The sequence below is a fragment of the Myxocyprinus asiaticus genome, chromosome 23 (genome assembly GCF_019703515.2).
Source record: "Myxocyprinus asiaticus isolate MX2 ecotype Aquarium Trade chromosome 23, UBuf_Myxa_2, whole genome shotgun sequence".
Lineage (NCBI taxonomy): Eukaryota > Metazoa > Chordata > Actinopteri > Cypriniformes > Catostomidae > Myxocyprinus > Myxocyprinus asiaticus.
The window spans coordinates 37,874,823-37,900,729 of record NC_059366.1 but is presented as its reverse complement, the minus strand read 5'-3'; the positions used below and the strand labels follow the sequence as shown (position 1 = coordinate 37,900,729).

The window sequence follows — 25,907 nt, the reverse complement described above, 5'->3', positions numbered from 1 at the left end:
TTCTCTAGACACACGTAAAATACTTTCTTTCTCTCTTCCTCAACTAACTCTCTGGACTCCCTCTATGCGAGAGATAGAGTAAGTCCTTATCCAGGGCTTATGACATATAAAATGGCAAAAACCTTTTAATGCAACAACAGCACGGTGAATACAGACCCAAATGGCCCTCTTCAAAACATCATGGTAGATTCTGAATGTATGTTATGGCTTTCCATTTATTCATTTACTACCAGTGCTCAGCAGGTTTAATGGCACAATCATACTGATGGCTCTCAGTCAAAGATGAAGGATAGCTTGTTTTGAAGGATGTACCCATCAAGTCTTTTACTGTGTTTCATGCACTGGAAAAATAACTGAAGTTAATGAATAAAGATGAAACAACAGGAGGTCTGATGTACTGTAACTTCAAGAAAAGGTTGGTTTAGAGGATGTAGAATGTGCTTGTTTTGTACATTTATTCATTGTTCTGCATACAGGGCATTTAAAAAAAGTTAGAGCGCAATGAATGAAACAGAATCCAGGTGTTTCAAGATGCGTTTTTAAAATTTGAAGTTTTTAAACTTGACGCTGCGTCTTAAAAATGCAGCACTCTTTAACAAGATGCTAAAAAAACAGCGAGACGTGTCAAAGAAGTCCATCTAGATCATACTTTCTTCAGAAAAAAAAAACCCTGAAAAAAAAAAAAAAACAGTGCAACCAAAGGCAAACATTTTTGACCCAAGTATGAACACCTGATGATTGGTAAACACCTATCGATGCATTTCGTCCATGCTATTTTTTAATTGTTGGTCTTTGTAAACATGCACTAGATGGACGTCTTTGACTACTGCAACATATCTCTCTGTTTTTTAGTGTCTCACACCATGCACTGCATTTTTAATATGCTGTGCAAAGTTAAAAGAAGTTCAACTTAAAAAAAAAAAAAAATATTGAGACCCCTGCATTCTATTTGATTCCACGGCACTGCGTCTAGCTGTTTTTTAAATGTGTGAACGGCCCCTAAGAGCAAGTAATAAATATAAGCTCTGCTCTAAAAGCCTAGTGAGCTGCCTTACTGTATACTGCCTACATAGGCAGCAACCCTCTAAGGCAGCATCTTAACTGAAATGGAACCTTACAAGTAAGTGGTATGGGTTGCTCTTCATAGGTAGCAACACAGAACGGAATACAAACAATACCCTCATGTGAAGTGCATGGGGGACTCAACTCACAATTGTTTTCTACAGAGTTTGATGATAGCATGTTGCTAAGCTAATAATGAAACAATACAATACAATACAATACTCTAATAAGCACAGAAATTCATTGCACACATGCTGTATCAGGGTCAAAAAGTATTTGTTTTATTATTATTAAAAACAATTATAAATACTTTTTGGTACTGAATGAAATCCAAGTATATTTATAATTACTATTTTCCTCTCTGAGCTTGCTGCAGTGCAGATATGTGCCATTATGCCTTAGAATTTGTCCAAAACGAAGTATCTTAGAAGGCAGCATAATTTTGTTGCCTATACGTTTTGGAACAGCCTTCACATCTGGAGAGTGACTATGATGCCTTAAAATGCTGTCTAGGTAGGCAGCCCGCAAGGTTTGGAACAGAGCTTTAGATGTTATGTTATTTTTCAATGAACTATGTACCATTGTTTGTCAGCTGAGCACAACTGTACATTCACTTGCTCTGGTTTGATATGAGAAAAAAAGCGAATTGCCTTTTAATGTTGAGCTAGAATGTAATTAAAACCTTGAAATGGGATTTAGGTTACAGATGTTCAAAGATCTTTTCCTTCGACGAAAAAAAAAGCCATTAATTAAACATCCCTAATTAAAAGAGGACTACCGCTAAACAACACGCTCCATTCAGAACCAGCTAAAATCAAATTACAAACCAAAGATTAAACCATGAGAGGACAATCAAACTCTTAAAAGCCAATTTATATTTAAGTCACTCATCATTGTAATTACCATTTTAGAACAAGAGCAGCTTCTTTGTAATCTTTGAATCTTTGTAAATTGGTTTACAAGGGCTGTAGTGCCCTGGCTTTACCCATTTAGGTCTAGATTCACACAGCAGGCAGAATCAATTGATTTTTTGCCCTGCTGTCAAATCGCACCTTTCATCTCCCTTTTTTTATTTAATTGACACCAGCAATGCTGTTCCCAAGCTTGCAAATTTCTTGTTAAGAGCAACCAAATAGCTGCCAGCTTCCTGAGGCTTGTAAGTTTTCTTATAAGTATATTAGTGACCAATCAACCCATCAGAGATGAAGCCTATGAACTTGTCCAATACGTAGTGCTGCATTGACATAGGACAAAAGTCGTTTCTGATAGTTAAAGCTGATGAGTGTAACTTTTACGATGTTAAAATACTTTCTCCTATCCAAGCTTGGTATGCAGAGACAACTAGTAGTAAACCATCAGTAGGTTGATTTCCCCGAAAACTGTACACACTGTGTCTCTGTGCTGTTTGAGCATCTCGACCACCTGACACAGCGAGTTTGGAGCAGGACTATCAGTTTGTATGACCAATGGCAGATGGGAGTCTTCAGGACAGTCATTATTTTTGCAATTCCACTTGATGGCACAGAAATGACACAGTTTAACTTCAACTTTGACACACAAAACGTGGAACGAACAAGAAATAAAAAAATAATTAGGCAGACCCCATGTTCACTGAATGTTACAACATCCAGTTTGGATACGGAAGGTGCATAGAAGGCCAGTAATGAAAGGAGCATAAGAGGAAAACGATGCAGCCCAGAGGGCCTGGTGACGTTAGTATGATCCCAAAGCATAGTCTCTCGACATTAAATAAAGTCACATATGTACATCACAAACTTTAAAGGTGCACTCAGTAATTTTTTATGTGTGTTGTTATGGACTTACACTGACACCTAGTGGCCTGGATGAACCATCAGTCAAAATCTTTCGTTTTCAGTTTCAGATGCCATTATAGAAATTCACTATTCACAGTCAGCTATGATTACCTTAAGTCATGAGTGCAAGTGTCCAATATCAGGCTGGTTACTGAGATAAAACGAGTTGTATTTGGCTGGTCATGTGGTTCTAACATGGCAACCTCCATGAGGGGACCCTCTCCATATAGAATAAAACAGCTATTATAAGGTGAATGATATGAGTCTTCATCTCATGTGAGAGATTATGATTTTATACATGTACTGTATTTTAATATTACAATTCATTTCTTTAGGAGTAAAACTTTTTTAATAAGGAAAAAAATACAGAGAGCACCTTTAATTTTTCCCTTTAAATTCCCTCTATTTAAAGGAATAGTTAACCCAAAAACGTATGTTGTTATTTTTCTGTGGAATACAAAAGGAGATTTTTAGAAGAATCTTCACATAGCTCTTTTCCATATAAGGACAGTTCAAAATGACCAAACCACCACTTGTCAAAATGTAAGTTTTCACAGAAATGTTTTCCCTCACCTGTCACCTGAAAAAATTATTTGAAAGTTACAAATGAGGGAAAGAATTTCAGTGAATAATGACTTAAAATCCAGTCTGTTCATTATATATATATATATATATATATATATATATATATATATATATATATATATATATATATATATATATGTAAGCTTGATAGACATTTCATTTGCTTTGGAGTCATTATTACCTGGCATCATATGGAAAAGAACTGCATGAAGACTTCAAATTCTCTTTTGTGTTCCGTAAAATAACAACAGCATATGGGTTTTTTGGTGATATTAGGGTGAGCAAATAATTACAGAATTTGTATCTTTTGGGAGAACTATTGCTTTTAATATGTGTTGTCTGATGAGTGATACTCTGTGTGTGATAGGTCTGCAAGTGTCAGAACTTGATCAAAACCTGTAAAGTACTCACAGGGCCTGGCAGTCCTCGGAGTCCTTCTTCACCCTAAAGGAATAATTATACAGACACACAAAGAACATTGAATCAGTGAACCACAGGTGCCATTTATTTAGTCTTAGATGCTAACAGACTGCACTCAATCTGTTCGAATTGGCTTGAATTGGCTCCACCCAAGCAAATCCATTCTCTTGCAATCTTTAAGAAACATCTAAAAACATCTATTAACCCTTGTGCTGTGTTGATTTTTTTTTTTTACCTAATTTGGTGTTCCTGGTCAAAAATGACCAGCCTATTAATAATTGCTTATAAATCTCTTGTTATGCTATATTATCACCAAATATTGGTTTATAATAACATGTTTTCTTTCAATTAGCACAGGTTTTGTATTTCTTTTTTAAACTTATTGATCGTAGGCCTCATTGACCTGAGCTTATGCACCTCCGTTTTTGAGTGAAAAAAGCATTTTTAGTGGATAATTTTGGCAATATTAAACAAAATATGAAATCATTCTGTAATATTTATCACACTAGTGTGCTTTAATGTTTAACCAGGAAGTTTGTTTTGAAATGCTTTTATTTTGTACAAAATGGCACAAAGTCACACTTGTGGTGTTCCTGTTCAAAAATGACTGGCCATTGAAAATAAATGAGGGAGATCAAAATGAGAGAAAAACTGAGTGTTCAGGAGCATGTTCATCATGTTCATGTTCACATATGTGCATGTGTGCTTGCAAACATAAGGACCTCGCACCTGTGCACATGCACATACACATACAAATGCACAATAACACACACACACACACACACACATATGCACACGCGCACACAAACACACACTGCTCACGTACACACACAAACTCTTTTGAGAATTACATGCTTTCTTTTTCACAGAGATTAAATTTTATCATACCCTGAACTGGATCCAACGTCCATTCATCCATCCAATATTACCACACAAACACGCGCACGCACGTGCACACACCAGAACTTGCCCCACAGTGACCCCTCTCTAATAGTATCTTTCTTTGATGATCTCTTTCATCAAGCATTGTGTGTTTCAAATGCAGAGCACACATTTGCAAGGCACATGCAAAAAGCTATTGTCAGTCATGTGCATGAACACACAAAACCACCAGGTGTTCGTTGATTTGGTTTGTTGTTGATTATAAAATATAACAGATATATGAACAGTGTTGTTTTTTTTTTCCATGAAATGTTCTTTATATGACAATGTTAATGTGTAAATAGGCTTAGGCCAGTTTTCTTTGTCACATTGGTCAGATTTGACAGGGAACATCACAAGTGTTACTTTGTGCCCTTTTTCAGAAAATAAAAGCATTTCAAAATAAAAGTCCAGTTTTTTGTGATCTTTCCCATTCATTTTCAATGGCCGGTCATCTTTGACTGGGAATAACACAATTATATTGATTCTATTGGAGAGGGGTCACTGTGGGGCAAAGACAGTTCTGGTGTGTGTGTGTGTGTGTGTGTGTGTGTGTGTGTGTGCGCGTGGGTGTGTGTGTGTGTGTGTGTGGTAATGTTGGATGGATGAATGGATGTTGGATGCAGTTCAGGGTAGGATAAAGTTCACCTCTGTGAAAAAAGCATGTAAAACTCAAAAGAGTTTGTGCATGTACGTGAGTATGTGTGTGTTCATGTGCATGCATGTGTGTGTGTGAGTGTGTGTTAGTGTGCATATGTAGGTGTATGTGTGCATGCACAGATCTGAGGCCTTTATGTTTGCAAGCACACATGCACATATGTGAACACCAACATGTAAGAAAGCATGTAATACTCAAAGAGTTTGCGTGTGAACGTGAGCATGTGTGTGTTCATGTGCGTGTGTGCACGCACATGTGTGCATGTGTGTGTATATGTGTATGTGCGCATGCACAAATCCGAGGCCTTTATGTTTGCAAGCACACATGCACATATGTGAACACGAACATGTAAGAAAGCATGTAATACTCAAAGAGTTTGGGAGTGTATGTGAGCATGTGTGTGTTGGTGTGTGCATGCATGTGTGTGTGTGTGTGTATGTGTATGTGCGCGTGCACAGATCCGAGGCCTTTATGTTTGCAAGCACACATGCACATATGCAGGGTTGGGAGGGTTACTTTTAAAATGTATTCCACTACAGATTACAGAATACATGCTGTAAAATGTAATTTGTAATGTATTCCGTTAGATTACTCAAGTCAGTAACGTATGCAAAATACTTTGGATTACTTCTTCAGCACTGGTAGATTTTTTCACTTGTTTTGACTATAAAAACTCTGCTAGTACATTAAGACAAAATACACATCTTAAAAATACATTCTCTGAAAAACCTAAATATCTTATGCAGTGTTGTTTCTAAAACAAGATAAATAACACTGATCTTGTTTTAAGGATTTTTAGATATTTTTACAAGAAAACAATACAAAAATTATTATCAAGAATATAATTTTTGCCCTAATATCAAAGGTCTTATTAGAAAAAAAGAAATTATGATCTAACGTGAATTTTCTTGATAAAGAATTATGATCGTGCCTGGTAACACGTGCATGTAAAATGGCTAGAAATAGCATTTTAACTTAGCATAAAGCTGACAATATACACAAGGTTTATTTCTATTTCTTCTGCTCCAAACTTACTTCAAACTTACTTCTCTGTCTGCTCGTATGAATGTAACACATCAAAAGAAAGTGTTTCACCGCTGTTCAAATGCACTTTGGATCACATCAATTATATGTATAAATGTTTTCCATCTGAAAGGACTAAATATTAAATGAAACAAATGAAAATAAAATGCAAAGTAATCTCTTCAGTAATCAAAATACTTTTTGAATGTAACTGTATTCTAATTACCAATGATTTAAATTGTAACTGTAGTGGAATACAGTTACTTATATTTAGTATTTTAAATACGTATTCCCGTTACATGTATTCCGTTACTCCCCAACCCTGCACATATGTGAACATGAACATGTAAGAAAGCATGTAACACACAAAGAGTTTGTGCGTGTATGTGAGCATGTGTGTGTTTGTGTGTGTGTGTGTGTGTGTGTGTGTGTGTGTGGTAATGTTGGATGGATGAATGGATGTTGGATGCAGTTCAGGGTAGGATAAAGTTCGTATCTGTGAAAAAGAAAGCATGTAATACTCAAAAGAATTTGTGTGTGTACGTGAGAATGTGTGTGTTTGTGTGTGCGTGCGCATGTGTGTGTGTGTGTATGTTTGTGTGCACAGGTCCGAGGCCTTTATATTTGCAAGCACACATGCACATACTCTATGTGAACATAAACATGATGAACATGCTCCTGAACACAACATTTTTCTCTTAAAGTGTGACTTTGTGCCATTTTGTACAAAATAAAAGTATTTCAAAACAAACTTCCTGGTTAAACATTAAAGCACACTAGTGTGATATATAGTACAATGTTTTCATGTTTTATAAGTTCAATGAGGCCTACGATCAATAAATTCCAAACAGAAATACAAAACCTGTGCTAATTGAAAGAAAACAAGTTGGCAAAAAGATCTGATCCAATATTTGGTGATAATATAGCATAATGAAGCAATTTTTATAAACTAGTCATTTTTGACCAGGAACACCAAAAATGTAACAAGGTGAAAAAGAAATCCAAAAATGTAAAAAAAATATCAAAACAAATTTGGGAAGTTGTGATACCCTGTGTGAGCAAATTCAGAAAGTTTTAGTCCAATAGGATAACATTAACTAGCATTTTAAGGCAAAAGAAAATCCTCCTTGGGTCAAAATGACCGGAACACAACATGAGGGTTAATACATTAACTGCCTTTCCACCACTAAACGACAACTGTAATCAAGAACTGTGAGAGTTACAATTATTTTAACTTTGACCCCATTGCCACTGACCTTTCAAAGCATCAGCCATTTCGGCATGGACTTCAAAGACACTTACCGGTAATCATTAATCTTACAGTTCAATCAATATCCTTAGGTTTTAAACATTGCCCACCAGCATCTACTCAGTTAACTTAATTAATACATGACTTGTTTTACACATAGATAGCTAATCTATGCATTATATTCATGCTGTATAGCCAGAGGGAAACTGGCTCCCCAGCTGAGCCTGGTTTCTCCCAAGTTTTTTTTTTCTTTTCTCTCTATTAACTAACATCTTATGGAGTTTTGTTTTCCTTGCCACAGGTGCCTTTGGCTAGCTCACTGGCGACCTAAAGGAAAATAATTTTTTAGGCATGATTTTAAATCTCGTTTTTCATTTTCATTTAAATTGCTCAATGGGGAGCATTAGACATTACAAACATTACAGCATCATTCTTTGTAACGCTGCTTTGAAACAATGTGTTTTGTGAAAAGTGCTATACAAATAAAAATTACTTGACTTCATTACCAAGCAATTTGCATATATTCAAAGTCTGACATCTTTGCATTGACAGTGATTTTCACACACATTTTTTCCTCACTATAATGTCTTTTAGAGTACAAAGCAACAAGAAATATTTCAAACTGTCAAAGTTATTGAATGTCTTTTTATTTTTTTATTCATTCATATTGACCTTTTTCTGAGCATTCAGAGGCACTAGTTCTTGAATTATTTTCAATTTACCAAGCACATCCTAAGATCTTAACATAAACGAGTCCTCTTATTACTTTGTGCAATGAATTAATGTATCAAAGCAATTGCCATGAATTATCTCTTCTAAGTTTGAATTCATTTTTACATTGTTTACTGTGCACATTTTCTGTTTTCTTGCGTGGGAAACTCATAATAGCGCCCCTCCATAGCATTATCTGCAATGCATGTCATGTGAAGGGCAAAGCAGCGCTAGACGCTGGCACTGAGTGGTGCATTGACGCCCCAACACGAGTCACGTGGAAGCCCCTTAAGTGGGCGGTTTTAGGCCAGAATTAGCAGCAAACTGGGCCAGACTTTATGTCGATGGCAATGCTAGACTAGGATTTATTGGACAAGACTGCTACTCCCAGCAAGCACATACAGAACTAACATCTAAAGCATACATTACACACCTTTTGCCCTTTTATTCCAATGGCTCCCTGCTGGCCAGGCAAACCCTGTGGGGTTAAAAAACAGAGTTCACAGACTATCACAAGGTAAACAAAATCAAAAAAATATGTTTTTGTCCGTGATAGAATATAGAGCTCTGAGCATGAGGCAATACATACAGGATCCCCTCTCTCGCCCTTCTGGCCTTCAACTCCTGCGACACCCAGGTCACCCTTCTCACCCTGAACAACAACAATCACACACAATCAAATACACAATGTACAATCCACACATACTATACAGACAATATAGCATATCGACCAACCCTCTATACGTATCCAAACCTGCCCATGATTGCATACATAACACACTGCAGAGTGCAACTAAATTCCAGGCACTGAACATTAAATCAATGTTCTGTAACTCCTGTTAATACATCATGGCACAAAGACAGCAGTTCTGGAATTTATCAGCCAATAGATGGCACTTTCTAACTGAAGATGAAATCCTGTCTCTCACCTTGCTTCCATATTGAGACACTCTCCTCTGAAGACAGTGCAAAGTTTGCATGTTTTTTATTGACAGACGAAACAGTGAGTAATTTGGCTCTGCATTTACTGAGTCAAGAAACCATCTTTGGTTTTCAATACTCCATTACATTAGATTCATGGTTTAGTGATGTAAACATATGAAGGACTTCTAATTGATTATATGCATTTGGCAATGCTGTTGTATGATCTCTGTTCTCACTATTTAATTACTGAGAATCTGATCTATAGTAGAACACTAATCCTGGATGTGCATTGTCATTTGTCAGGAACACCTAAGAATTAAGTATGTCTTGCTAATAAGTTAAAATACTTCATTGCTGTTGGGAATGTCATGTCAGCATTTCTGTTACTGTATACAGAACCTTAAAGACACTGTATGAATATTTTTTTTGCCATGTTACAATATTTCCTCCCATTCCATCTTGATATGCAGAGAAAACTATTAGTAAGCCTTTAGTTGGTTGATTTACCCAAAAAGCACTTTACAAAATAGCTCTGTTTGAGTGACGTATCCAGCTTGACATGGAAGCATTAGCTGCTTTTCCACCATCGGGCCGAACAGTTCTCATTGCAAAACCGTACAGTTCCGTGCCGATCCGGGCCAGCTAGCACCTTTAAGGTTTCCTTTTCCACTGTGGTACGTAACAGATCCGTGTTACGTACCAATGTTACTTTTGGAGTATCATGCTCTTAAAATCCCTATTAAATGTCTTGAAGAGTGCTGTTTTCCAACCTGTGTTGACATTTTCTATTGAAACAGGAAGTTGGGGCAATCAACTTCCTGATCATATTGAAGGGCTCATCTTTTGTTACAGTCAGATCTCATGCAAAATTTAGCAAAATGATACTGCATGGTTCCTTACACGTATCGCATTGAGTTTTTTAAAGTAATGCTCTATCAAGTTTTAAAAAAACAAAACCTACATTCCTACCCTAAACCTTAAATCAAAATTGTCACAAAAGCAAATACCGTATGACTTAATTTTTTGGTGCTTCTTGGAGACATTTGGCTCATGTGTCAACTTGCATGTTCTTCAGGACTTGTAACTGCAATGGTCTACCAGTAGATGTAGTTAGTTTTATATTGCAAATGTTAAAATGTATCGCTTTACAAGTCATGCACTAGTAAAAGTGTTTAGATGTCATTAGTTAGCACTGTGTGAGGAACAGGGCAAAAATAAGTGTTTATGAACAAACAATCTGCCGTTTTACTCGCATCTAGTGTTCTTTTCACCAGAAAGTGCTGCGATGTGTACACTGAGCCACATAAAAATAATTTTGCAAAAATGTACTGTAGGTATTATGTTATTCTATGTGACCAGGTTGTTTCTTCAACAGCCAAAAAGGCTTTGGTTTTCATCACAGCCGTGAACCACGATTTGCTACTTGCTGTTGTTTTGTGACAGGTATTATTTATGATTTAGGGGGACGAGACCTTATGTGCACAAAGAAAAATAAATCTATTTTTTCTTTGTGCACATATTAACTTTTTTGTTTGTGCACATTTGTACACTTTTTGATACTATACATGGCAAATCTTCAGTACAATATTTTTCTCAATGGATCTTGGACTTTGAACCTCATTTTGTCTTTTTTTTGTTTTGTTTTTTTGTTGTTGTTACAAATTTTATGGCCAGGTGTGCAGATTCCTTTTTGCCTTCTTTGATCATATCCTGTTGGCCATATTTTTTGATAAAAAAAATAAAAAAATAAAGTAATAAAAACCCTACTACCTTTCTGACTGGCTGCCTTAAAATGTTTGTGTTACATTTTCCCAATGGGCTGTACAAGAACAGCAGATTCTAAGGCATTTTTGGTCCTATTAAAGTTACAAAAGAGGATCAAATTTAACACATGGCAATGATGCTGTATGCTACACGCTGCCTTCAAATGCAAAGCCACAGGGTCTGTGCTCCACTGATACCAAGAGGACCCTTTAATATAAAACATGATCCTTGCACATGTAAGTTAATTTACTTGATCACAACATGATTAGCTTGATTTGATGAGGCTGTTTATAAATGTTACAACAATAATGTATCAACAGACTTTAGAAATAATTGAGTAGATTGAGTCCAATTGTCCCTTTCTAACAACATACATACACACATGTACAGTATATGTGTTTTGTTAAAGCTGCTGTATCTTTCCATCTTGCTAACTCTCGTTAGACTTAGCTATTGAATTAGATCACTATTTGTTTTGTTTTTTTGCAGTTTACCAAGCCAAAGGCTGTCATAGAAACAGTTGCAATTCCTCATGACACCTACTGCAGTGGTATTTGTCAGGTAGTTGGGGCATTTTATACATACTATTTAAATGGGGAAAAAACATCTCTGTTACTGTCATAACCTCTGTTCCCTGATGGAGGGAATGAGACGTTATGCCGATGTAGTGACACTAGGGGTCAACCTTGAGAGCCCGGGACACCTTCAGATCTTTGAGAAAAGGCCAATGAGAATTGGCGGGTAGAATTTGCATGCCACTCCCCCTGACATACGGGTATAAAAGGGAGGCTGGAATGCAGATTCATTCAGGTTTTTGCACTGAGGAGCCGAGACACGGTCCCGGCCACAGTGGTGTAGTTCAGCCTGTGGCAAGAGGGACACAACGTCTCGTTCCCTCCATCAGGGAACGGAGGTTACGACAGTAACCGAGACGTTCCCCTTCTGTCAATCACTTCTGTCAATGGCTGAACTGTGTTACGTGAACTGCCGATGCAGGTGTAGACAAGGTACTGTGAGCGTAGGAACAGATGCACTCGGACTGCACGTGGCCTCCCCAGACGCCCCAAAACGTCATGTAATTCCCAACAACCCAGAGGGGGAAAGGAGACGTATCTAGTATGGGAGCAGGCCGCGCCAGGGGAAGGCGTTCTTTTCCGTTCCTATTCTTTCAGGGGGAAAAGACCCCGCAGAAGCCACACAGGTAAAAAAGTGGCGAATACGTCATATGGGCCTAAGGCCACACATGGAAGAGGTGCGGCGGTAGGTCCCGCTCTTTGTAGGGGAGGAGCTCTACAAACGCAGCGACCAGGGCAGAGAGGGCTCTGCCAAGGGAGACGCGGGTCTACCGAAAAAAGGGAGACCGTACCGCGGAAGATACATCACAGGAGGTTACCGAGGTAACCGAGACCTGTGGAGCACTTACCCCAATACAGGGCACATTAGCACACGTACTGGGTCCGACTACAAATTCCTCCGCTGAATTCGTGAGCCAGAGGGCTAGGAGGAAGGACATCCAGGGTTCACAGGTCATGAACACGCATGGGAGAGAAGAGCGCACGGCTTCACCTCATGGAGGGGAAAGGTGCTATACACAAGTGGTACACCCGGCCAGCTGCCCCGTGTAACGAAACTTACCTGTTCATACCTGAAGGAACACAGGACGAAACCGGCTCAACCCGGAGATTGTAAAATCTCGCAAAGGTATTGTGTGTTGCCCAGCCCGTTGCTCTACAGATGTCTGCTAGAGAGGTGCCACTGGCCAGTTCCCATGAGGATGCCACACTCCTTGTGGAGTGTGCTCGAACCCGCAAGGGGGCGGTTTATATAAGCCACTGTCGTCGTGTTATCCATCCGGACCAACACGTGCTTGCCCTGGATCAATGGCAATAGCCTCCGCAGGGCGAGCTGTACTGCCAGCAACTCGAGGCAGTTGATGTGCCAACGCAGGCAAGGTCCTGTCCAGGAGCCAGCAGCTGCATACCCATTGCACATGGCGCCCCAGCCTGTCTTGGAGGCATCTGTCGTAACCACGATGTGCCTGGACACTTGCTGTATGGGGACTCCAGCCTGCAGGAATGCAAGAGAGCCACGCAATGTGTGCCGTGGCACCATGCGTACCTCGGGACTCGCGTCTGGAGCCAGTGCTGTAGCGGTCTCATATGCAACAACCCGAGCAGCTTGACTGCCGCTGAGGATGCCATATGCCCCACGAGCCTCTGAAAGTACTTCAGTGGGACCGACATTTCCCGCCTGGATAAGTTCAGGCAGTTCAGCACCGACTGCGCATGCTCGCATGTGAGGCGCGCTATCATTTACACTGAGTCTAACTCCATGCCGAAAAAAGAGATGCTCTGAACTGGGGAGAGCTTGCTCTTTTCCCAGTTGACCCGAAGCCCTAAACGGCTGAGGTGCGTGAGCACTAGGTCCCTGTGTTCACATAGTAACTCTCGAGAGTGCGCTATAATCAGCCAGTTGTCAAGGTAATTGAGTATGCGAATGCCCACTTCCCTTAATGGGGCAAGGGCTGCTTCTGCGAGCTTTGTGAAGATGCGAGGGGACAGGGACAAGCCGAAGGGGAGGACCTTGTATTGATATGCCCGACCATTGAACACGAACCGTAGGAAGGGTCTGTGTCAAGGTAAAATCGAGACATGAAAGTACGCGTCCTTCAGGTCTGCCTCCGCGAACCAATCTTGATGCCAGATGGGCGTCGAAATGTGCTTTTGTGTTAGCTTCTTGAACGGGAGTCTGTGCAAGGCCCGGTTCAGAACTCGCAGGTCCAAAATTGGCCGCAACCCACCGCCTTTCTTGGGAACAATGAAGTAAGGGCTGTAAAACCCCTGTCTCTCATCGGCTGGAGGGACTTGCTCTATCGTGCCCTTCTGTAGGAGGACTGCGATCTCCGCCCGCAGGACGGCGGCACTCTCGTCCTTCACTGACGTGAAGAGAATGCCATGGAACCAGGGCGGGCGCCTGGCAAATTGAATAGCATAGCAGAGTCGGATGGTTCTGGCCAGCCAGCGCGACGGGTTGGAAAGCGATAGCCACGTGTCCAAACTCCAGGCAAGCAGGGAGTGCTGCGTCGGGGAGCGGTGCTCTGACCCAAGGCAGCCGCGCTGAGTGGACCCTCAAAGCACTTACCTTGCTCTGCGCGCCTGGCATAAGGCGACTGAGGAGGAGGGCCTCTCGGGCCATCCTCGAGACTCGCCACCACCAGCCAGCCGGGGGTGTGGTTTGTGTGATGCAGTGGGGCACGCGAAGCGTGGGGGCCACGTTCGTGAGGCCCAGGCTGCAGGCACTCGGTGTCCGGTAGCCGTGGGGTGCGGCAAACAGAAAAGAAAAAGGGAACAATAGATTTTCCTACCAGCCCTCCACCGGGGGATGGAGTGGTCTGGCTACCAGCTCTGGAGTTCCCACAGACGTCTCAATCCTCGGGTGTCCCATCTCAGGGGCGCTTGGGAGCCCTCCTGGGGATCTTCGCGGCCGACCGAGAAGTGGGGGGTGTCCCTCTCCTGCGGGGGGCTCTACGCCGGGGCCGAAGGCTGGGCTTGAGCTGGGGTGGAGCCGGTTGAGTTTGTGTCGCCGCAGTGGGACGCCCTTGGTGAACAGACGGGGGTGCGTACTCTTGAGAGTGGCATGCAAATTCTACTCACCAATCCTCATTGGCCTGTTCTCAAAGATCTGAAGGTGTCTCGGGCTCTCAAGATCGACCCCTAGTGCCACTACATCGACACAACTTCGAGTGAGTGACAGAAGGGGAACACTTACAACAGCTGTAAATGTATATTGGACTTGATATTTATCGGACAATATATACAGTATACATGTGCTGACTGTCATTTGTTGCTAAGACATTAAGGTAAAACTCTAAATAATGGGTCGAAAATACTTTTTTACTACAGTAAATCATTTTACACCATAAAACTGCAGGCATGTTTTAGATATTTATCATCAATAAATCAGCCTATACAGTTTGTTCTTAACTAAGGGTTTTTTCACCCAGGCTTTTAAAACGCTTAGTGCAGTTAAATCATGACCTGCTTGGTGCTTGAACACACACACACACACACACACACACACACACACACACACACTGGTGCGGCTATACTTATGAGGACTCTTCATAGACATAATGACAAAAAACTTTCTGCATTTATACATTTTCAAAAAAACATAGATTAGTATATTTTTTAAGCGATTTGAATTATGGGGACACTAGAAATTTCCTCGTAACACACACACACACACACACACACACACACAACTGCAGTTCATTCAAACAATAATACGGAGTTGTTCCATTTTTAATTAAAGGAATATTCCAGGTTCAAATCAAATGAAGTTCTATAAACAGAGTCTGTGACATAATTTAAAATTGCATTTACAGTACCACCCCAAGGAGGCATCACAGGAGGGGGTGTCTGGTATTTTTTTAACTTTTAAGGTGGCAACTATAATTTGACACCATCTGTGGCATGCTAGCCTACCTTGTACTTGAATTCAGAACTTTTTTTATTTTTTATTATTATACCCCAATCTGAATTATTTTCCCTCCGTGGCAATGAACATTGAGATGTTAGGGTGGGTTTGTCTGGGAAGTAAATGTCACGTTTAAATGTGTTTTTGTTCATGTTTTGTGTTCCTGTCTTTTATTGTGGAAGTTAGTTCCATCACATGTCATGTGATTTCCTGTTCCCTCATGTGATCCTGTCATGTGTTTCCCCTGTTCATGTGTCTTGTTTTCATTGGTTCATTGTTTGATTAACTCGTTATCAGTCTTGTCGTGTCATTGGTTCATGTTTTAGTATCTAGTTATCTTGTTATTAGTTTAGTCTTTTATTTGGTTGTCATTGTCATGTGTTTGCCCATGTCCATGTATTTAAGCCCTCATGTTTGCCATTGTCCTTTGTCAAGTATTGTTTTGTGCAACGTAGTCAAGTCAAGTCAAGTCAAGTCAAGTCAAGTCATTTATGTTTGTTTTGTATTGTACTCATGTTTGGATAAACTGCACTTTGTAAATAAACTGCACTTGGGTTCTCAATTCATCATCGTCTTTGTCTGTTCCTGTGTCACTACTGCCTGTTACTCCATGTCCAGTACGTTACAGAATACTCGACCGAACAACATGAACCCAGCAGTTGCACTCCTGCATCTCCACCAAGGGAATCGTCCCCTCAAGGATTATGTTGTGGACTTTTGTGGATTGTGTCACATGGTGGACTATAATGATATTGCCCTCAAAGACTGTTTCCGTTTTGGGCTAAATGAGCCGGTCTCCTCCATGATGCCAGGTGGTCAGATTACCCTCAGTCTGGCTCAAAACATGGATTTAGCCCTGCAACTGAGTGGTTCATCTTTCACTGTAGGAGTGGCTGATGAGTAACTATGCACTCCTACAGTGACTGCCATGTCAGAGCCGTCCACCATCATGGCCGCCAAGCCAGAGTTCTCCGTCATGGCCGCCGAGCCAGGGTCCCACGTCATGGTCGCTGAGCCAGGGTCCCACATCATGGTCACTGAGCCAGGGTCCCACATCATGGTTGCCGAGCCAGGGTCCCACGTCATGGTCACCGAGCTTGCACCACCTTCTGCCCCGGATCCTGAGTCTACTCCATGCTATGTCACAGCCATGCCTGAGTCTGCTCCATGCCATGTCACAGCCATGCCTGAGTCTGCTCCATGCCATGTCACAGCCAAGCTTCAGTCTGTTCCATGCCATGTCATGGGCTTGCCTCTGGTCCATGAGCCAATGCCCACACCTGCAACAGTCAACAAGCCAATGCCCTCGCCTGCCACGGCCGATGAACCAGGTTCCCCCCAAGTCACCGGCTCGAACATCGCCCCCTGTGACATCTCAGACAAGGGGAACTTCCGACCCTCCGACAATGCCTAGATCCTCCGAGCCCTGGACTCCGCGTTGGCCCTTCGATCCCCCGACATCACCTCGGCTCTACGTTCCCTCAGCTCCACCGCGGTCCTCCAGCCTATCGGCTTCACCGGGGTTCCTTGTCTCGCCAGGCCATGCTCCACATCCTGTCTCGCCAGGCCAGGCCATCCCATGCCATGCCACAAGGACCACCCCATGCCCCCCCCCAGCTGTTTGGGCGTCAGGAGCCACCCCTAGTGGGGGGGATATGTCATATTTAAATGTATTTTTGTTCATGTTCTGTGTTCATGTCTTTTATTTTAGAAGTTAGTCCCTGGTTCATGTCATGCGATTTCCTGTTCCCTCATGTGATCCTGTCATGTGTTTCCCCTGTTCATGTGTCTTGTTTTCATTGGTTCATTGTTTGATTAACTCGTTATCATATATTGATCCCACTTTATATAACATGTTTTTAACTACTATGTTCTAACATTAAAACACATATATTAAAAGTACTTATTGTGTAACTACATGTTGTATACCTGCAACTACATGTTGTTCTGCAAAATTCTCATAAGATTCACATTTGCTGCTACGGAGGTTGAGGTAAATGTAGGATAAGGAGTAGGAGTAGGGTTAGTGTTAGGGCTTGGAGTTAGAGGTGAGGTTAACAGTGTAACTACAGATGTAACTACTGTATATGCAGGTACTTTAAACGTAAGTACAATGCAAAATGACACATGTACATTGTATATTGTACATAATAGTTAAAGACACCTAATATAAAGTTGGTCCAAAACATTGTCTTGTTTTCCAGTAAAAATATCAAAACATATTTAAATCAAGAAAATATTTGCGAAGCAAAGATAAGATATTAAAACAAGATATTAATAGTAAGTATAGGCCTATAGCTATATCTTTTATTCTTGTTTTAAGCGTAAATAAAAAAAATAGTGAGGTTTATATTAGATGTTAAAACAACAATAAAAAAATAATAAAAATAAATAAAAATAAAAATATAAATTGCCTACTGGGTATGAAAAATTTACCATAACATATTTCCTTAAAAAAAAAAAAAAGTCTTGTTATCTTACACTATTTTGCTTCTCAAGTAAATATATGTGGTTTTAAGGATGTATAAATATTTTTATTGTAAAACAAGACAAAAATACTGATAAAGAAAATATAATTTTGTAGTGAAGAAAACAAATCTGTGACAATGAGTATGGAACTATCCCTGCTGTAGTATAAACTGAAAACAACACCATATTTACTGTTTTTCACTTTACAAAACAGGCAACCAGAAGCCCTTCTCTATGAGCAGTCAGGGTACATTGGAGGAAGGTTAAGGGCTGGGCAGGCACACGGTCCACTCGGAGACCTGTCTGTATTTGTCAGCGGTGGGTGTGTGCTGACATGTTAAGGAGCTGCATGTAAAAAATCACTCTTGCTCTTATAAAATATATATAGAGTATTTATATGCTGTATATATATAATCATCACTACTGTTGCCTCCGGTGAGATATGGCACCCCTGGGCTTCATGAAAATTATTGCAGACCTTTTGCAAATGCACTGTTCATAATTACCATCTGTCAAGCTCAAGTCTAAGGAGTAACTCAGGGTATGTATGTTTGTGTGTGTGTGTGTGTGTGTGTGTGTGTGTGTGTGTGTGTGTGGCTGTTTAACATGCTGTGCAGACAGGCAGCGTTTGACTGAGGGAAGCCAATCGGTCGGATGAGAGTGTGTCCTTCCCGCTGTGTTCTCAGGAGGACAGCGCTGAATAACTGCTTCATCTAACCTTACCCGCAGACATACAGACAAACAGACAAGACAGACAAACAAACAGTGCATGTCTAAACAATGTTCTAGGTCACTGACAGCGGTGCATGTGTTGTGATGCCCTCACAACAGTTCATATTCTTATTGAACTACAATATAACATGTCTTTGAGATTTTTTTTTAATAAACATCAAGATTTAAGGTTAAAATGTATATAAATGTGTGAGGGTAAGTGTATGTTTTGGTGCTGTAACTAGTCACCATTTAACTATTTAACCATTTTTAATCACATTCATTTAACAGTACTGCAGTGTGACAAATAGACTTCTAAAAGGACAAATACTGTATAGACTCTAAATTCAAGTTGTCAAGTCAAAGTTTATTTGTTAAGCACATTAAAAAATAACCGAAGTTGACCAAAGTGCTGTCCAGTCAAATATGCAAGGCAATAAAATCAAACAAATAATGGACAAGTAAAAACAACCACACAAACCAAGGTATCAAGGTAAGTTAAAAGCCAATTAAATTAATATGAGCTCATAAAGCTGCATTCGTAATAATTACAAAACAATTAGTTAAATGCTGTATTAAATAGTTATAGATGGTGTCATACCGCAGGACAGCAACCTTTCAAAGTATTTCAGATCAACTATACCATTGCAAACACCCTAAAATCTCATCTGCCAGTAGACTTAAAATTCCCAGGGCCAGAAAAATTTATATAAAAAATCCTTCAATCCAACAGCAGTGATTATTTTAAATAAAAATATTTTTTAAGTAGAGCTGTAAGAGGCAAATCCGCTGGTCCGATGGCATTTTCCAGCTGGATGATGAAGGTACACGCATGTTCATCTTTTCGGGAACGCATTTGGCACGTCTTAAACTTTGGTTTAGTTTAGACTTGATCTGAATCCAGTTATTAATTTGATCTGACTCCAGTTTAATAGACCTCTAATTTAGATGAAGATTCCAACCAAATTCTGATCATCATTATAAATTAGTTTTTGATTATTCGGTTCTCATTGTTTGTTCGTTAGGTGTCAATGTTCCGAGTCTAGTCTGACCAGTAACATACATCTCATGAACAAGGTTGCCAGTTCTCTCTAAGTCAGTAGTTGCACAGTTCTACTAATACCTTATTTAATAATAATTTAATCAGGCTTGCTCACAATCAAATGATAGTTTGTTTTAGTCACATCTATACAACTTGCTCAGGAGTGAGATAGTCAGTGACTTGACGGTGCCAGAGGATTTGTTCTCATTCATTGCCCGTAGTAATAATCTATCCTAGTCATACACTCGTGTGACATCATGTGTTGCTCAACTATTCTAATAATGAGTTAAAAAGAAATCCTGAATAAAAATAAAAGTTTTAACAATTTATTTGTGTGGCAGGGCGGAGGACGGGGCCGGGTCGTGATTCTGCACACCCATCCCCTAATAAGGCTGATTAAGCCAGAGATGGATAAGGCCGATTGGAGACAGCAGTGCGACAGAGAGAGAGTTACAGACAGCTGTCCGACACCTGTGTGTGTTTTATGTCCTTTTGGTTAAGTTTATCATTAAACCTTTATTTATATTGTCAAGCCGGTTCTCGCCTCCTCCTTTCCATTGAACTGTGTTACACTGGTGCCAAAATCCGGGAAGGAGGAGGGATGTGCCGTAGTATGGTCCTCGCCACTACCATCCACCCCAATGGAGCAGCCACGGCCATCCGCTGCGGGACGGAGGAGCCCAGCAGCCTGAGAACGGAGGAACGGCCGCCAACCGCGTGGGGAGGAGGGGCTCCTAACCCACCGCCTGGAGCAGTCAGGGCCGCTGCCAGGGGTGGAGGAGACCCCTACAAGCTGCTGCAACGCGGCGGGGTCTGAGACCACCGACCGCGAGCGGAGAGGGGCTCCTGGCCGACCGCCTGGAGCGGGAGGACCGCTGCCAGGGGCGGGGAGACCCCTTCCATCCACTGAAAATGCGGCGGGGCGTTCTGTCCGCCAGGGGCCGGAGGACTGCCTCTGATCCGCCCGGGAAGGTGCGGCTGACGTCCACTAGAGGGTGGAGGAGAGGCCAAGGACCAGGCTACAGCATATCGGAGAACCAGCGAGTAAATTGTTTTTTTTCTCTCTCTCCCGCTGCCGCTCTGCCTTGGCCTTTCCCTCTCTTTTAAATATTATTATTGTTTTTTTTTTTTTTGGTACGATCCCTGTTACAGGGTGTAGGTACCGCATTTTTTGTTATTATTGTTTCCCTTCCCTTGTCCCCTCCCTGATCCAGGTAGACGGTGATGACCTGCCGGCAGACGGGGCAGAAGGCACGCTGGACTCAACTCAGACTCGATTGTTTAAAGACTCTGACTTGACTCGGATTCGAGCCTTTGGGACTCGAGTCCGAGTCCATGACATTTGTGATGCAATGAAAAAATAATAAAATAATAAATAAAAAATATAAATTAATGAGCACATCTCTGTCTGCATGCAGCTGTATAAGGCCCTGATGTCGTAGACGTAGCCAGAGTTGTTTCACTGTGTTTAAGCAAACACACGCACAGGCACACTCATCAGTCAACCAATACGCTTGAATGTTACTACAGAGACTACTGTATAACATCGACTACCGAGGTGGCTGGCATGATGAAAACAAAGTCGGGTATGTATCCAATGTAATAGAAACTAAACAAGGCAGTTTCACATGACAAGGGATCTGACAACTAGTAAAATTGCGTGTGGCGTTTGTGCAGCCAAGACGGTGCTCGCATTGCGGTTTCATCGTGGTTAAAAACTTCATTGAGTCAAGTCACCTACATCATGTCTCTCACAGTTTACTAAAAACAGAATATCAAAATAAAAATACATACAAATTTTATTCATATTGGATATTAAGTATTTTTAGGTGTAATGTATCGACACATGTAGGCTTCTGTAGTCTCTTGTGGTCCACGCAGCATTGTCAGCTTGAACTGGTACATAATAGCTTGATGAATGAACTGTGTAACTTTTTAAATAGTCAGCAATTCTAAACAGATAAAAAGCATTAACAGCATTAATGATTGACTATTTTCAAGCATTGACGAGCTGCTTAAAATACTGTACATCATTTGTCCCCCATTCACAACATTCAACCATGCACAATAAAATATTAGGATATTTTGGGCAGTGAAATGTTTGTTTATAATTTAATTATAGACTATAATATAAATGTATTACTCAATTTTTGACTCAGAGTTTGTGTATGAAGCTAAACTCCATGTTACGAGATGAATTTAGTTGGTTATGACGTTTTTATTTTAAATGTTTATTTTATTTTATTTTATTTTTATTGTAAACCATCAGGTAACTTTTTAGCCTTCATCTCTGACACTTCTGAAGGACAATTCTGTTAAATTTATGACTCAAAATTATTATTTTCCATAAGCTCAATTAAATTTTCTTTGGTTGGTATTTAAAGATTTCAGACTGATTGCAGACCAGTGCTGCAGCCACTCAAGCAAATTTCAGTTATTATTATTTTTTTTATCTTCAGCAGCAGCTGCTGCGAGATGCACATGGGATTTAGGTACACGAGCAGCATGCAGAACTGCCCTGCATTGTGCGGGTTCCTGCAAATTAACTAGAAAATCATATCCGTGACGAGACGACATGGCCTTAATATTATCAGTGGGCTTTTCCAGTGTTTTTGATGTAGCATTTGCAGTCAAATCGTGAGACGTAACTTCTCAGCGAGTGCTAATTACCACTGTGTTGACTCATTTGTATGTGCTGTATTTTCCCAGTCAGATAGAGAAAAAGATTCAGAAAGAAATCTCAGTATAGACTATTATTTCTATAGAATAGGGTCATTTTAAATAAAACTAAATAAAATTTAATTGACAAATTGAAAATTAAGTAGAAATAAAAACTACATTAAAATTTGAAACATAATAACCTTGGTTGTAATGACTAATGCAGATTTCACATTCTTTAGTCTATGTTTGAGTGGAGATGAAAAAGCAACAAATAACTGAAATGTCAACAGAACGCAATAAGAATTGAGTTGAAGGAGAGTTTTGTCTTCATACACCTAAAGCATATGCTTTTATTTTGAAACCACTTTTAAGTTTGTTCAGAAGGATACTAATCATAAAATATATATTTGGAAGGCAACAGAGGTGTTTTTGTTACATTTATATTGCCAAACTGTTTTTCTTAGTCGTGAAGTTTAAAATAAGCTTAAAATATTGATGTTGTGTTTATGGTTACAATTTTAATTAAGATTCATAAACAGATTCATTCGGACTCGGACTCAATTGTTTAAAGACTCAGACTTGACTCGGACTCGAGTAAGGTGGACTCGAACCCAACACTACAAAAGGGTAAACAATGAGGATTTAGGGATGAATGGATTCAGTGACTCAGGAGGTGGTAATTTACAATGAGGCAGACAAACCTCCACAGCAGAGACATAATTTCTCTAAATACCAAATCTTTGTTATGACCAAGTCTACTGCTGTGGGATTGAGACTATAGTACCAGTTGCACTGAGACCTTTTAAATGATATTAAACATGTAGTTATATTCTTTGTATACATAGGATGTATTTAGATATAGAATTTAGATGAGTTTTAAGTGATCTTGAGCTGGAAGACAGAGGAGGGGCAGATGTGCTGTGAAGGAGTTTTACGATCCTTGCACTGTTGGGAGTGTTGTTTCAGATGTAGATCTTAATTGTGAGACAGGATCAGTGTGCCTGCTCTTGTGGAGGCTCTTTGCCTCCCCTGTGACTTCTGTCCTTTAAATGCAAATACCTTGGCACCCCACCTTACAGAGCTATTACCATGTGGGTATTGTGTGTGTGTGTATGTATGATGCTTGTCATCTTTTTATGCTAGCATCAAAGGCAAATTTCTGTTGTATGACAAATTGAATTCATAATAAAGTTTAAACCAACAAACAAACAAATCGCATGGTCAGTTCTTTATAGAGAGTCATAATATGAAAATGTAATTTTTTTCAATCTCTTAAAATAGAATAGTGTACCATGTAAACATATAGGAGTTTCATTCAGATGATGGGTAGGAGTCCACTGAGAATCTATTGTCCCTATAGCTCAATTGGTAGAGCATGGTGCTAACAAAGCCAGTGGTGGCTCAGCAGTTAAGGCTCTGGGTTACTGACCAGAAGGTTGGGGGTTCAAGCCCCAGCACTGCCAAGATGCCACTGTTGGGCCCTTGAGCAAGGCCCTTTACCCTATCTGCTCCAGGGGTGCTGCATCATGGCTGACCCTGCACTCTGACCCCAGCTTAGCTGGGATATGTGAAAACAAATACATTTCACTGTATATATGCAAAAAATGTATGTATAATGTGTGACCAAAATAAAGGCTTCTTCAAAGCCAATGTGTTGCAGTTGATTCACACAGAATACAATTACTGATAAAATGGATACCTTAATTGTCATATAATTTGCTTTGGACATGGTCATTTTGGAAATTTCACAGAACCACATTCAGGTGAAGACTACTTAAAGTGTGCAATTTGGGACAGGGCCAAATATGCCTAATAATTTGCAGCAACTTGGCCACAATGACATAGTGAAGCTATAAGGAGGAAGTAGGATAGATATACGAATATGTCATTTTTAACTAATGATAAGAGTAAGATTTTTAATGTCTAGCTGTGTGTTTAAAAGATAGTTCCCACATTTTTGACTAATTAATTTCCATGACATTTCCATGACTTTTCTTTTCTGATTACTGGACAAGTAATAAATAAATAAAAATAAAATCAATAAAAATGTTATAGATATTGCACTCATAAAGAAATATTTTAGAGTAGAGCATGACTAGAACAAATATATATATATATATATATATACTATAGAAATTTCCAAGGCATTGCCATGATTTTCTAAACATTTCCAGGTTTTTTTGTGGGATCCCTGTTAAAACCTAGAAAAAAGAGCTAAATCTTACCTTAATAGCCCCAGCATCACATGATCCAGGTGGACCCTGTAATCAAGAAAATAAAAGTGTTTTTAATCAATATTAGTATTATATAAATAATAGCAAATCTAGTAACTGACACTTTCATTCACTAATGAATATCTAGGACAATTTGCGGGTAACTCCATCATTCTTACTAGCCACTTTGGTGGGTGATGCAGGTTTTTCCTGAAATTAAATTTCTATGAAATTCAGGTGACTTGGAGCCGTGCTGCCGAAGTAAGTTTAATGGTATTTATGCCTCTCATAATTTACACGCGCATCTGTGCGGGTGAACGAAGCGTGCTTTCGCGTGACTGCCACAACGCACATCAGCATGCTCCGGAGACAGAGCCAGAGCTCTGGGACAGTGCAGAGTGAAACTTGCGTAATTGATTTGGACTTCACTTGATATTGCGGCGGCCAGCGGAGACCACAAAACTTATGTGACCCATTTGAATTCTAGAACATTCTAGTATACTGTAAATCTCTATATGAAGAATGTCAAACCTCTCAAACTGATAGGCAGCCCCTACATTATCAACAGCACTGATGAGGTAAAGAGGAGACAAATACACATCATCAGTTTTTAAAATACACATCATCATTCTTACTAAAAGGTTTTTATTTATTTTTTTACTGCAGTAACATTAACTGGTAACTTGTACAGATTTATATTAAATCTATTAGAGCGAAATTATCAGACTTAATTTTTATTACAACTATGAAAGTTGTAGTTAAAGGTTTATAAATGTGTTTTTTTTTAAATAACAAATACTATAGTTAAATTTTTGAAAAACACTATCTACATTAACCTAATCACAGTAATGTGGAGCCATCCATGGTCTGACCTGTGGTAATGACCTTGTCATTACAAATGCCACTGTTAAACAATATAGATCAATGGTAAATTTAATGAAGGGGTTAAAACCTCCATGAATTATGGACAAAATATTGACCTGTTCTACACCTGTTCTGGCTGTGGGTGAAGGGTGACTTAAATCATTAGGCCAATGTCCTGCTAAACTAATATCATTCTCATTCAAAAATATGTCTAAACAAATGCATGCAGTTACAGTCTCAAGTTAACTTCATCACGTTTTGTGGGGTGGGGGATTTTGGCTAGTGAAAATGAAGAGTGGCTAGTGACCATGAACACTATTAGCCACAGTGGCCGGTG

The 25,907-nt window shown here is 39.9% G+C and overlaps 1 protein-coding gene across 1 annotated transcript in view; it reads right to left on the bottom strand.

The window, feature by feature from the left end:
• The window catches only part of LOC127413804 (collagen alpha-1(XIX) chain-like), a 154,188-nt gene that overhangs the window by 61,151 nt on the left and 67,130 nt on the right, over positions 1 to 25,907 (bottom strand). Inside the window, exons 3-6 of the mRNA XM_051651218.1 lie at positions 24,719 to 24,754; positions 9,033 to 9,095; positions 8,877 to 8,921; positions 3,873 to 3,905 (exon numbers count right to left, since the gene is read on the bottom strand). The gene's annotated coding sequence lies outside the window, so the exon portion shown is untranslated. The remainder of the gene's footprint in view (positions 1 to 3,872; positions 3,906 to 8,876; positions 8,922 to 9,032; positions 9,096 to 24,718; positions 24,755 to 25,907) is intronic.